We start from the raw sequence: 13,520 nt of genomic DNA on the forward strand, positions 1-13,520 counted from the left end.
GATGAAGAATAAATGGGGTAGACAAAGTAAAAACCTCAGAAGAAAAGAACAGGGCAATAGAAACCATAAAAATGAAGTACAGAGAGGAAGAAGATTGAAAGAAAAGTGAACAGACCTGAGGTACAATATCAGGAGATGGTAGATATTTAGAATTGAAATCCTAGAAGCAAGGTGGGAAGAGGGCAGAAAATATTTAAAGGAAAATGGCCAGATTTTTTCCAAATATGATGAAAACTCTGTGTACAGATCCAAGAAACCCAAGAGATCCCAAGGAGGAAAATTGTAAAGAAAACCACACCAAATTTATATTCAAATTTTATAATCAAAATTTAGGAAGCAATGATAAAAATAAGATCCTAGATCCTAATAGTAGCCAGAATAAAAAAGACATATTCATATCAGTACTTTTTTTTGGTCAGAAACTATGCAAGACAGAAGACGATCCTCAGTATTAAAAAAAATTTTTTTAATGTTTATTTCTGAGAGAGAGACGAGTGTGTGAGTGGGGGAGGAGCAGAGTCAGAAGCAGGCTCCAGGCTCTGAGCTAGCTGTCAGCACTGAGCCCGACGCAGGGCTCAAACCCACGAACTGCGAGATCATGACCTGAGCTGAAGTTGGACCCTTAACCAACTGAGCCACAAAGACACCCCAGCAATTCTCAGTATTAAAAATGTCAATCTAGAATTCTATACCCAGCTTTCTGATTTTTCACAAATGAAAGTGAAATAAACACTTTTCAGAAAAACAAATGCAGACAAAATTAGTGTCAGCAAGAAATGCTGAAGGAACTTATGCAGGCAGAAGGAAAATGATACCAGATGGAAATTTGGATCTTTATTATGGGATGGGAAGTGCCAGAAATGGTAAGTATATGGTAAATATGAAATGCTTTATGTTCTTAGTTTTTAAGTCTTTAAAAGGTAAGGATTGCTTAAAGTGAAATAGAAATAACATATTGTTGGGTTTAAAACATATGTAGAAATAAAGTATATTATAAAATAGCTCAAAGGACAGGATGGTGAATTAGAAGTATCAGGTTGAAAGTTCCTCATAATGTGCATGAAATGACTTATCATTTGAAGGTAGATGGTTGTATTAGTTACCTATTCCTGAATAACAAATTACCCCAAATTTAGCAACTTAAAACAGCAGTGAACATTTGTTGTCTCACATAGTTTTGTGCTTTAGGATGGGCTTAGCTGGGTGGCGCTTGCTCGAGATCTCTCATTAGGTTGCAGTTTAGATTAAAAGGGGTTGCTGTCATCTGAACACTTTACTAGGGATGTAGAATTTGCTTCCCAGGTAGCCAGGTGACTAGAAAGTTGGTGCTAGGTCTCGGCCAGAGTCCTCGGTTATTTTCTGTGTGAACTTTCCATAGGGCTATTGAGTGTCCTCAGGGCCGCAGCTGGCTTCCTCAGTGAGTGATGCAAAAAAACCCAAAACCAACCAACCAAACAACAACAACAATAACAAAACAATCAGTTGGAAGTCACAATATCTTTTTTACCTAGCTTAAGAAGCCACACACTGTTAGTTTTCTGTGTACTATTATTTACACAGGTCATCTCTACTCAATGTGGGAGTAGACTACATTAGGGCTTGAGCATTAGAATATAGAGATCATTGGAAAACATGTTGCAAGTTGATTAACTCAGCTGTTAGAATAACATATTGTAAACTCAAGAGCATCAGTGAAATATTCTTTAAGCAAAACTTTAGCAAATACAGTTCAACCATATATAAAAAAGGATAATACATCTTTTATCCCAGTTTTGCTGAGAAATAGCTTATATACATCATTGTATAAGTTTAAGGCATTAAGCATGATGGTTTGATTTACGTATATTGTGAAATAAATACCACAATAGGTTCAGCTAATATCCATCTTTTATAGCTCAAATATATTTAAAAAAGAAGAAAATAGTAAAGGAAATAAAATTCCTCCTTGTGATAAGAAGTCTTAGGGTGTGCTTTTTAACAAGTTTCCTAAATATCATACATTAGTATTAGTGGTAATTTTCATGTTGTATATTGCTACTACTTATTTCTCTTATAACTAGAAGCTTAATCCTTTTGACTACTTTCCTTCAATTTCTTTTCCTTCCATTCTCTACCCCTGGTAACCATGTCTTGGCTATTGTAAATAATGCTGCTATGACCATGGAAGTGTGTATATCTTTTCAAGTTAGTGTTTTCATTATTTGGATATATTCCCAGAAGCGGAATTGCTCAATCAATGGTAGTTCTATTTTTAATTTTTTAAGGATCCTCCACATGGTTTTTCTTAGGGGCTGTACCAATTTACAGTCCCACCAGTTTTGCACAACGATTTCCTTTTCTCCACATCTATGCCAGAATTTATCTCTTGTCTTTTTGCTGTTGGCCATTTCAACAGGCATGAGGTAATATTTCATTGTGGCTGTAATTTGTATAGGATAATACATTTTTCTAAAAAATGTTCATTCAGTTTTTTTTTGAGAGAGAGATACAGAATGCAAGTGGGGGAGGGGCAGAGAGAGAGGGAGACACAGAATCTGAAGCAGGCTCCAGGCTCCGAGCTGTCAGCACAGAGCCTGATGCAGGGCTCGACCCCACAAACCACGAGATCATGACCTGAACTGAAGTCAGATGTTCAACCAGCTGAGCCACCCAAGAACCCCAGAATAATACAATTTGACCAATGAAAGTTCATGTCAGGAATTCAGTGTTGGTTTAACATTCAAAAATAAATAGAATTCACCAATTAACAAAAAATAAAGAAGATAAAATTCGTAATCACCTCAGTGGATGCAGTAAAAGCATTTTTTTTCCTCAAAATTCAACACCCAGTCATGATAAAAACCCTACAAACCAGAAATAGAAGAGAACGTCTTCAATCTGATAAAGGGCATCTACAAAATCCTTACAACTAATATCATACTGAATACTTTCTCTTGAAGACTGGCAACAAGGCAAGGGTGTCCATTCTCACCACTTATTTACTATTTTTATTGTGATTTCTAGCTAGTGCAATATGATAAGAAAAAGAAGCAAAAGACATAAAAATTGGAAAGGAAGCAGCTTTTATTTGTATATGACATGATCATCTACATTTAAAACAACAATTAGGGAATCTACAAAGAAGGTACTTGGGAGAAAAAGAAAAAGAAAGAACTAATACATAATCCTGCGAAGTAGCAGGATACAAAGTCAATATTCAATAAGTTAATTGTATTTATATAAATTCACAACCAAGAATTGGGATTTGAACTTAATATAATAATAAATTTTAATGGTGTTAAAGCATTTACTAGTTTTAAAATATGAAATATTTGTTTTATAAAATATGTGAAAGAATTATACACTTAAAAATATAAAATTTATTGGAAGAGAGTAAAGAAAATCTCGAAGATGGGGACATATACCAGGTTCACAGATTGAAAGATTAATTATCATTAAAATGTCAAGTCTCCCTAATATATCTGTAGATTCAATGCAACCTATTGAACCCTAGCACCTTTTATTATTTTGTAAAAACTGATAAGTTGATTCAAGAATTTTTATGCAAATTAAAAGTGCTAAAGTTGCCAAAAACAATTTTTGAAAAAACAAAATTTGAGAATGTTTACTATCTGATTTCTAGTCTTACTTTAAAGTTTTGCAGTAATCAAATACCACGGTATTGGCATAAGAATAGATATATAAGAAAATGGAAATAAATAGACCATCCCAAAATAGATACATACATGTGTAGTCAATTTATTTTCAACAAAGATTTCAAGGTAATTCAGTGGGGAAAGGAGAGTTGTTGTAATAAATGGTGTCGAACAATTGGATAGCCATGTGAAACTCCTTAGCACACATTTTGTAAGAAATTAGCTGTAAGTGGATTATGCGCCTACATAAGAGCTAAAACCAACTTACAGAAGAAAACATAGGAAATCAACTTTATAACCTTAGTTTGGGCAAATATATCTTAGGATACAAAATGTATAAACCATACGTTCTTTAAAAACAAGGTGGTAAAATCAGATTTAATCAAAATGTAAAATTTTTGCTCTTCTACATACACTGTTAAGAAAAGGAAAAAGCAAGCTACAGATGGAAAGAAAGTATTAGTGAAACATATATCTGATGAAGAACCTGTGTCCGTAATAGAAGAACTCTTACAACTTAAAAATAATAAGATAAATATAGGACAACAAATATGACAGATTTGTAGACACTTTCCCAAATAAGTTGTATGAATGCTAAATAAGCCTATGTATGATGTTCAAAATTATTGGTTATGAAGGCAATGCAAAGTAAAATCACAATGAAATATCCGCATGTGCATATTTTTGGCAGCTCTATTTATAATAGATAAAGCTAGAAAGAACTCAAACTTTCCTTGAGTGGGAATGAATCAATAGATTGTTGTACATCAATGCATGGAATTTCCTAGCAGTAGATAGGAAAGAACTAATGATTGACGTAATAATATGAGTGGGTATCAAAAACTTTACGTTAAGTGAAAGGGGCTATTCTCAAAATATCACATAATGTATAATTCCATTGAAAGGAAGTTCTAGAAAAGACAAAACTCTTGGGGCGCCTGGGTGGCTTAGTCAGTTAAGCATCCGACTTTCGCTTAGGTCACGATCTCACGGTTCGTGGGTTTGAGCCCCGTGTCGGGCTCTGTGCTGACTGCCAGCTCAGGGCCTGGAGCCTGTTTCAGACTATGTCTCCCTCTCTCTCTGACCCTTCCCTGCTCACGCTGTCTCTCTCTCTTGCCTAGAAATAAATAAAACATTAAAAAAAATTAAAAAAATAAAGACAAAACTCTAATGACAAAAAACAGATTCGTGGTTGCCAGAGGATGAGGCAGGTTGTGGGGGGAGGTTTTACTGCAAAGGAGCAGGAGAGAACATTCTAGATGAAGGAAATGTTCCATATCTTGCTTTTGATGGTAGTTACCTGACTGTATTCATTTGTCAAAATTCATAAATTGTATAATTTTATTGAATATAGATTATATGTCAAAATAGCCAATGAAAAATTTTTAAGAGAGGTCCAGGATAGAGGTAAATGTGTAACTCGTGTATATTGATGGAATTTAAGGCTATAGAAATGGATGGATTACATGAAGTTCAAAGATTGAAGCTTAAAGATTGAGCAGTTGTGTACTGCAATGTTTAGAAAACAGGAAGATGAGTAGGAAGTAGCAAAAATGACTCAGAAGGAGTAGCCACTAAGGAAAATGAAGTATTTGAAATGTCTTAGAAGACAAATGATAAAGATATTTCGCAAAGAAGTGAATGATCATCTGTGTCACATGCTGTTGATGTGTCAAAGAATATGAGGAATGAATGTTTCTTATTGAATATAATAGTCAAATATGAAGGCAATTCATATTTTGCCTTGAACAAGAGAATGTTGGCTGGGATTGCATTGGTTTGGTTCGAAAAAAGAATGGGTGTAGTTAGAGATAATGAATAGGCAACTCCAAATTAGTTTTGTTATAAAGTGAAGGAGTGTAACGGAGTATAGGTTGGAGGTATAGTAAAGTAATGAGGGAGATGATGGTGATGATGATGATGAGGGTAGCAGTGGCGATGATGATAACTTAAGATGGTGCAACACTAGCATGTTTTTATGCTTGTGGGAAGGATTTAACAGAGAGAGAAACATTTATCATATAGGAAAGAGGGAGTATTTCTAGTAGCAATATCTCTAAGCAAGAGAAAGTTGATGGGATCTAGTGAATGAGTTGAAGCACTGGCCTTGGATAGTTGTGTAGACAATTGGTCTATATTAAGAGGAGAATAATTTAGAGTGTATGGGCACATATGTGATGAGATGTGGTGATGAAGCTTAGGGAGAATTCAAAACAAATTACTTCTGTTTTCTACTTCTATTTTCTCAGAGGTACAGGAAGCAAGATTATCAACTGGAAACGAAGATAAAGAGGAACTTCGGAGGATTGAAGCGAGAATAGAAGTGAGAAATGAAACAACCATCTAGGATGGGTGTGTGAAGGAACCAGGGAAATAGGGTTTGATTGCTGGGCAGCATTAAGAGGCTACTTGTGCAGAGTGATTATCCCTTTGAAATGAGAATAGTCAGGTTTTCTCTAGATTCATTCAGCTACAGGACGCAGGCACAAAGCAGATGGAGAGATGAACTTACCCTGTATTCGGGTTTTTGCTACAAGAGAATGAGAAAGTGGGAGAGAGGCAAAAGAGTTGAGAATATGTACAAGGGAATGATGATAAAGATGGACTGTGTATTTAGACAGTGGAAGGAAGTGAGGACACGAGGAGAATGGTGGCCAGTAGAAAGGTGGTTGGATTAGTGGACTATAGGATGTAATAGGGAGTAAGAATTGTTTAAACCAGGTGCTAGAGACAGTAAGTTTGAAAGATGAAAGCAATGAGTGGGGAAGGGATTTCTTAAAAGTACAAGTCGGGAAGAAGTGACTACAATACCAGTAGTTGACTATGCGAGTGACTCTCTGAAATGGGTAGAAAACAAGATTTTACTGAAAAAGAAGTAGTGACAGTATTCATGCCCTGCATCACATTCCCTTGGTCTAGCTCGGATTTCATCAGCAGCGGTGGCATACAGTTCTTGTATGTTTTGCTTTCCTACGTTGAGCACCTATTTTGCCTCTGCTTTTCTGCTTCAAAGTTTTCCTTTGAGAGCTCTCTCGGAGCAAGCAAGGGTAGTCTGGAATTGTGGAGTATATACTTCTGGTGACAAATCTAAACCAGTTGGGATCATGAGTTGATGGACAAATGCCCCAGCTTCCTGTCTTTGAAAGGCAGTTCAGTTTAACATGGTTCCTCAGAAGGACTGAGTGGCTATTGTGTATTCTTGCTACTAATACAGTAGCGTACACCCCTTCCTTCTCCCTCACCATTAACTTCTGGGAATCATCTCTCTAAAAAATTACCTGAAGCCAACTGCTTCTTTCAGGATATGCTATGGAAAAACCAAATTAAGGAACTCAGAAGCCAAGTTATTCAAAGGATGATTCAAATGGACATTTAAAATATCATAGTAATGTTGGAACAAATAAAGTAATATAGGAAATGCAATCTACAAGGAACAGGGGGAGCATTACTTAGCCTAGTGCCTAGCACTCAGTAATGATTTGGCAAATATTTGTTGAATGAATAATGCATAGAGCATACAACCCATTCTTAGGAATTTCAGTTTCCTACTATAAGAACTCCTTGAAGAATCATTCTGATGTCCATTGTGTGACATCCATACCACACTGACTTGATAAATAAGAATGGTGAGACAGGTTTAAAGGCAGGTTGAGGACACAAACTACCAGTAAGTAGGAAATTCAATTATGTTGTTTTGAATTATCTGTGGAAGGAAAGGTCTGGATATTTGCTGAAAACTGTCAAGCCGGAACTGTTCTGTATAGTTTGAGAAACGGCAATGAAATATCTCAAGCCCACTCAAGGTGATCTTCCTTACCTTCCTCCTCAAACTGTGCTCCGAAAACCTCCTTCTGGGCACAATCACTTTCACAAATTACTTGAATAGAATGTTGAGGTTTTTCCAATGCTGCACTTCTTTGTATGAAGAGGTTTCAAATTAATGAAATGTTGCTGTAAATTCATTAAGAAACACATTTACAACTTTAATATTTGTGTTCCCCTAATGCATACCTAAATGGTTCCTGAAAGTGAAACAACAATGTAGGCAGTTGATTAACTTTAAACATTATCTCTAAATGAAACATAGCATATTTATAGGGACAGAGCTGATTAATGTTGAACAGAAAAATGAGAGGAATTGATGGAAATATCCCTCAATAGGAGTAGGAGTAGGAGTTATACCTGAGATGCTGAGTTTGTAAATGTAATGCCTGTTCTTATCTCTGTAATGAAAATTGTCATTAGGAAGATGGCAGAAGTAGGTTGTTACTGTCGGTAATGAAATAAGACATGAAACACTTGAGAGTATATTCATTAAACATACTCTTCTATTGGTAGAAAGGAAAATGATCTCATTTATGTTTTAGAGAGAGACACTAATGTACACATTAAAGATACAGATTCTGTTATATTATTCTAACACTTTGAAGCATATGTACAGCATAGACCATTTGCTTTTAAATGGCTGAATACAATGAAAGAAGCACTTTACATTTAAGACTTGTTTTATATTTTATAACTAAAAAACAGCTTAGACCCATAAGTACACAATTTGGTATGTCTATTTATGTACCTATATATCTATCTATTGTCAGAGATGCTCCTGAATATATCTCAATTGGTTCATTATGGAAAACATGGAAAAACTGATAAGTAATAAAAAAGGTAATTTACACCACTCATAATTCCACTTCGGAGATCATTACTATTATCACAGTACCATAGTTTGGAAAGGCAAGTTAATGATATGTATCAAAAGTCAATTTGTATCAAAAGATATCTAATCCTTGAGGAAAGGGTTTTTCTCAAGGAAATAATTACTGGACAGGTTCCTAAGGCATTTATTGCAGTGTTTAAAATATGTTTAACCATGGAATACTGTACATAAAACTATTTTTTAACATTCATCATTGTCTACCTATATATTCACATAAGAAATAGCCAATACAAATGGTGTTGTAGAAGAGTATTCAATGATAATGAAAGATCTTCACTATATAAAGCTCAGTGAAAACAGCAGTGTCTAAAATAGTAACTAATGATGGGTGTGCATGTGTGTGTCTGTGTAGAGAGAAGACTATAAGTGTACTCCTCATATTTCATGATGATTATTTCTGAGTGGTAGGTTTTCAGTTTTCTTTCTGTTATTTGTATTTTTAAATGATATAAAATAAACAAAGTCCTTTTTAAAAATGTAAGTAATTATAAGGAAAAGCAGACACATAAGCCTCAAGGGAAGCTGTCAAGTTCTGGAAATTTGAGAGAAAGACATTTATCAAAGGTTTGATAATTTTGCTTCATATAAAATATAAACACAAAGGGCATAATGTCTGGGGTGCCTGGGTGGCTCAGTTGGTTAAGAGTCTAATTTTTGATTAATACTCAGGTCATGATCTCACTACCGTGAGATTGAGCCTTGCCACGGGATCCACTTGGAGACTGCTTAAGATTCTCACTCTTCTGCCCTGCTCTTTCTTTCTCTCAAAAAGAAGGTATAACATATAAATATTCCTATAAAATCTTTATCTGGAAATGAGAGAGGTAGGAGAAAGCCTTAGAAAAGGAGGTAAGGGGGGCACCTGGTGGCTCAGTCAGTTAAGCATCTGACTTCAGCTCAGGTCATGATCTCACAGTCTGTGGGTTTGAGCCCCACATCGGGTTCTGTGCCGACAGCTCAGAGCCTGGAGCCTGTTTCAGATACTGTGTCTCCCTCTCTCTCTGCTCCTCCCCCACTCGTGCTCTGTCTCTCTCTGTCTCAAAAATAAATAAAACAAACAAAAAAAATTAAAAAGAAAAGAAAAGGAGGTAAGGATGTTGCCCCTGGGTGGCTCAGTTGGCTAAGCAGCCAACTTCTGCTTAGGTCATAATCTTGTGGTTCATGAGTTCGAGCCCTGTGTCAGGGCTCTGTGCTGACAGCTCAGAACCCCTACCTTGCCTCGGATTCTGTGTCTTCTTCTCTCTCTATGCCCCTCTCCCAACTCACCCTCTGTCTATGTCTCTCTCTCTCAAAAATAAACTTAAAAAATTTAAAAAAAAAGGAGGTAAGGAGATACATGAACCAAATTTAATTTAAAATAGCTCTTAAGGCCAGACCTAGTCTCATTCTTTTCACAGAGAATTGATGGAAAGTGACTGCCTTTCAGAAATAGGTCCCAGAAGTGTAGATGGCTCTGGCTTGCTCTCCACTCCATTATTGTTCCCTGGTGAGTCTGTGACAGAAACTGAGAAGACAGGAACATGGCTGGTGGTGCTGTAAACATATTGATGTTCTTCAGATGTTATTTCAGTAAGATTTCTTTAACAAGCTCCAAGCTCCTTTTTTTTAAAAGTAGGAGGATGGCATCTAATACACAGTCAAAACTTACTATAAAATAATTATACAACTGATTCCCCAACTTTTAGTTAAAATAGATGAAAATGAAGATATCATGGGTGAAAAGGAGGTCAGAGAAGCAATGGAACAGGTCAGTCGTCACTGGGAGCAGCAGGGACTTTGATCAGTCAGAGGAGGATGCTGATTCCTAAGATGGAGGGAAGAAGGTGCCAGAAAGGGAGAGAGTACAGAATGGGTTGGCAAACTTTTTCTGTAAGGAGCCAGATAGTAAATATTTTAGGCTTTGCAGACCATATGGCTTCTGTCCCAAATGCCTGACGCTGCCACTGTAGCTCATGAGCAACCATGGGCAATGCTTGAACACTGAGAGTGGCCAAATTCCAATAAAACTTTGCTTACAAAAATACAAGCAGGCTGGATTTCACCTGCAGGCTGCAATTTGCTGATCTTTGGTCTAGACTTAAGTGATGGAGAAAATGTTAATAATGCGGATTAAACTGAAAAGTAAGTTGTGTCTATCATCTTTGCCTTGAGACAAGCATACAAAATTATTTTTTAGTGTTTGAAAACTATTCTCTTAGCAAAAACAGTTGCTCCCACATCATTAACAAATGAGTTAAGTTCCATCATTCATCGCTATTCATCTTACTCATTAATAGAAATGAAAAGTTTAACCAACATCTGCAATCAAGCTTGGAGTGCTTCTTGTTATACTTGACCAGCACACCACAGTTTCCCTCCAAGGACCCCCTGGCTCTCAAGCCTGCTCTGACCTATGCTGAGATCTCGGATTGTTGTGCAGAGATGAGGTGGCTTGTTTTTAAAAATGGACATTTCAGGTCCACCCCACAGTAACTTTCTTTTCCAAACTACACAGAGCTTGTTTCAGCTTCTTCTGTTGAAGACATCAGGCTTAGTTTCTGGTAGATCAGCCCACTGTATCTAGATGTGTTTTAAGCACATCATATGCAAGTAGTAGAATATTCTGGTGATATAATTATGTCCCTTGGGCATGACAAGATGGAACTTAGGACAGGGTCTGGAAGGAGAGAATAGATGAAAGCATCGCTGACTTGCTTGAATAAAAAAAATGAGAGGATATTGTGACTAGCCTGAACTGAATTCTGTTGTAGGACAAGGAGCAGGACTCTTTGAAAAGCCTCCTGCTTTGAAGCCACTTACTTTTCAGTCTAGCTGGGATAAGAGTGAAGCAAAGCTACAGGTACAGACTCTAGAGAGAATTCAGCAGAGGCAGGATATGATAACAGGAGGTGAGTAAGGTAAATGTAAGCCCTATAAGGATCATTTGGAGTATGATTGGGGGAAAGGAGATGTGCGTACATCTTCACCTATGTGGCATGGGAGGTTTGTGTCAACTTGTAAATAGCGGTGATCAGAAGGCCAGAGAACACAGAGGCAGATAACATTGGGTGTATACATTAATCCAAGACATTGTGGGTTTTTTTTTTTTTGTATTCTGTCTTTTTATTCACCCCCTTCCCCTCGCACTATAAGATGTTCTGTAAGATCTTGATTTAATTAATGTTGGAAGGATGCCATTAGTGATGATTATGTTACATGTGCTTATGGCTGAGATGAGAAACACTTTACAGGGACCACACTTATCTGATTTAGTGTTACTTCTATACTAATGCTTCAGAATTGGGCTAGGATAGAGACACAGCCTTCTACAACATCATACCCCCACCCAGATTATTGCAGTTTGGCTGACATATAAGGTTGGTTCTTTCTTGCAGGTTTGAACTTTAGCTCTTCGCACAGTAAAAAAAAACAAAAACAAAAACAAAAAAATGAAGAAACAAAAAACATTGTGTAGTGAAATCTCTTCCTGAATATTTACACCTGCCAACTAAAAAACCTGCACAATGCCAGAACAACCATAGATTGTTCCATTGTGCCAGCTGTATTCTGGGATTATGTATTCCCCAGAAAACTGTATAATTCTTTAATTGAAACACTTTGCTAAATGTTTCTATTTTTTCCTCTTAAAGAAAAACACTATGCTACTGCGTAGGATCTAAAGTTCAGAACCACATATAGTAGAAACTGTAGGTTGAAGAAAACAAACAAAAATCATTAGTCAAACATTTCCCTCTGCTTTAATAAACAGTAGTATAAAAGTGAGTTATTAGGAATTCTATATGTTTTTACTTAAAAGATGACTTCAGTAACTGCCTACCAGATATGGCTTTATTTCCAGACTCAGTTTATGTGCTGAATTTCTCTAGTTTTATATAAGTGTTAATCATGAACGCAGAATGTAATTGCTTAAAGAGAACAATTCTTCACTCTACCCTTTCATACTTTATGAAGGCGTATACTAGAAATGACTTTTGAAAACATTAAGTGCCAAAATTTTCATTACTTTTGTAAAGGAGGTTGTATAATTTTCCCCTGAAAATGCACTTCAGTGAACTAGCCACTGGATGTCACTGTTGTGACATACAGATGGAACCGGATCCCTTTGACTCTTAGTAGCAGAGGGAGCTAAGTGGTGTGAAGGTTGGATATGATAGCTTCAGATCTATAGCAATACATCTGTTTGAAAAGTAAATTTAAATGATAGAGACTTCTTAATGCAACTCAATTACATTCGTTTTTTTGTAGCTCAAAGAACTTGGAATCATGCAGATGTGTTTTGGGGATTCTTATTTGGGTTATTTTTAGTGTATCATCATTTATCCATCTTCCTAAGAATTTAGGTTACAAAATCTAAATACTGTTTTTTGTTTGTTTGTTTCTATGTATTTTTAAGACTTCAGTATGTTTTTTCCATGCTCTCCTATCTCTATGACTCTGTGGCTTTGCTAAACCTGCTAAGATCACCTAGGAATTGATTTTCCCCTTGTTGGTATATTTTGCGAATCTTGTGTTTTTCAAAAATTACCTTCACAATAAGCCAATCTAACCAAAAGAGTGGTAGTATCCTCTGGGAGCAAGATGAGTCCTTTATCTTTTTCAGCCATCCTCAGGCTAGAGGCTGGGCAATCACAAACCATTAATGGGAGATGTTTTTGCAGGTTTATGTGGCTAAGTGAAGAAATGTGTCACTTTTGCTGTCTCCTAGTTGCCACTTCCCTGCTCATGTCAGTAGCTCTTTAAATTTTTTAAAAATGTTTATTTATTTTGAAAGTGTGAGTACAGGCACATATGAGTGGGGGAGGAGCAGAGAGAGAGGGAGACAGTCCCAAGCAGACTCTGCACTGAGTGTGGAGCCTGACTTGAAGCTCCATCTCATGACTGAGAGATCATGACCTGACACAATATCAAAGTCAGTCACTCAACTGATTGAGCCACCCAGGCTTCCCCGTAAGTAGCTTCTTTAAATGGCATTGATTCTCCCTCATGATAGGGATACTGTGGACCCTCATTCCTCTAAATTGTGCATTCAAAAGGATGTTTCAGACAGTAACCGGTAGTTTTTAAGAACAAGATAGTCTTGGGTTCTCATCTTAGATATACTGTTTGGTATGACCTTGGTGGTTTTCTTAATCTTTCTGACCTTTGGTTTTTCCATTTTTGAAGTGGGT

Source organism: Hyaena hyaena, unplaced genomic scaffold (genome assembly GCF_003009895.1).
Source record: "Hyaena hyaena isolate Hyena2069 unplaced genomic scaffold, ASM300989v1 scaffold_177, whole genome shotgun sequence".
NCBI classification, from domain to species: domain Eukaryota; kingdom Metazoa; phylum Chordata; class Mammalia; order Carnivora; family Hyaenidae; genus Hyaena; species Hyaena hyaena.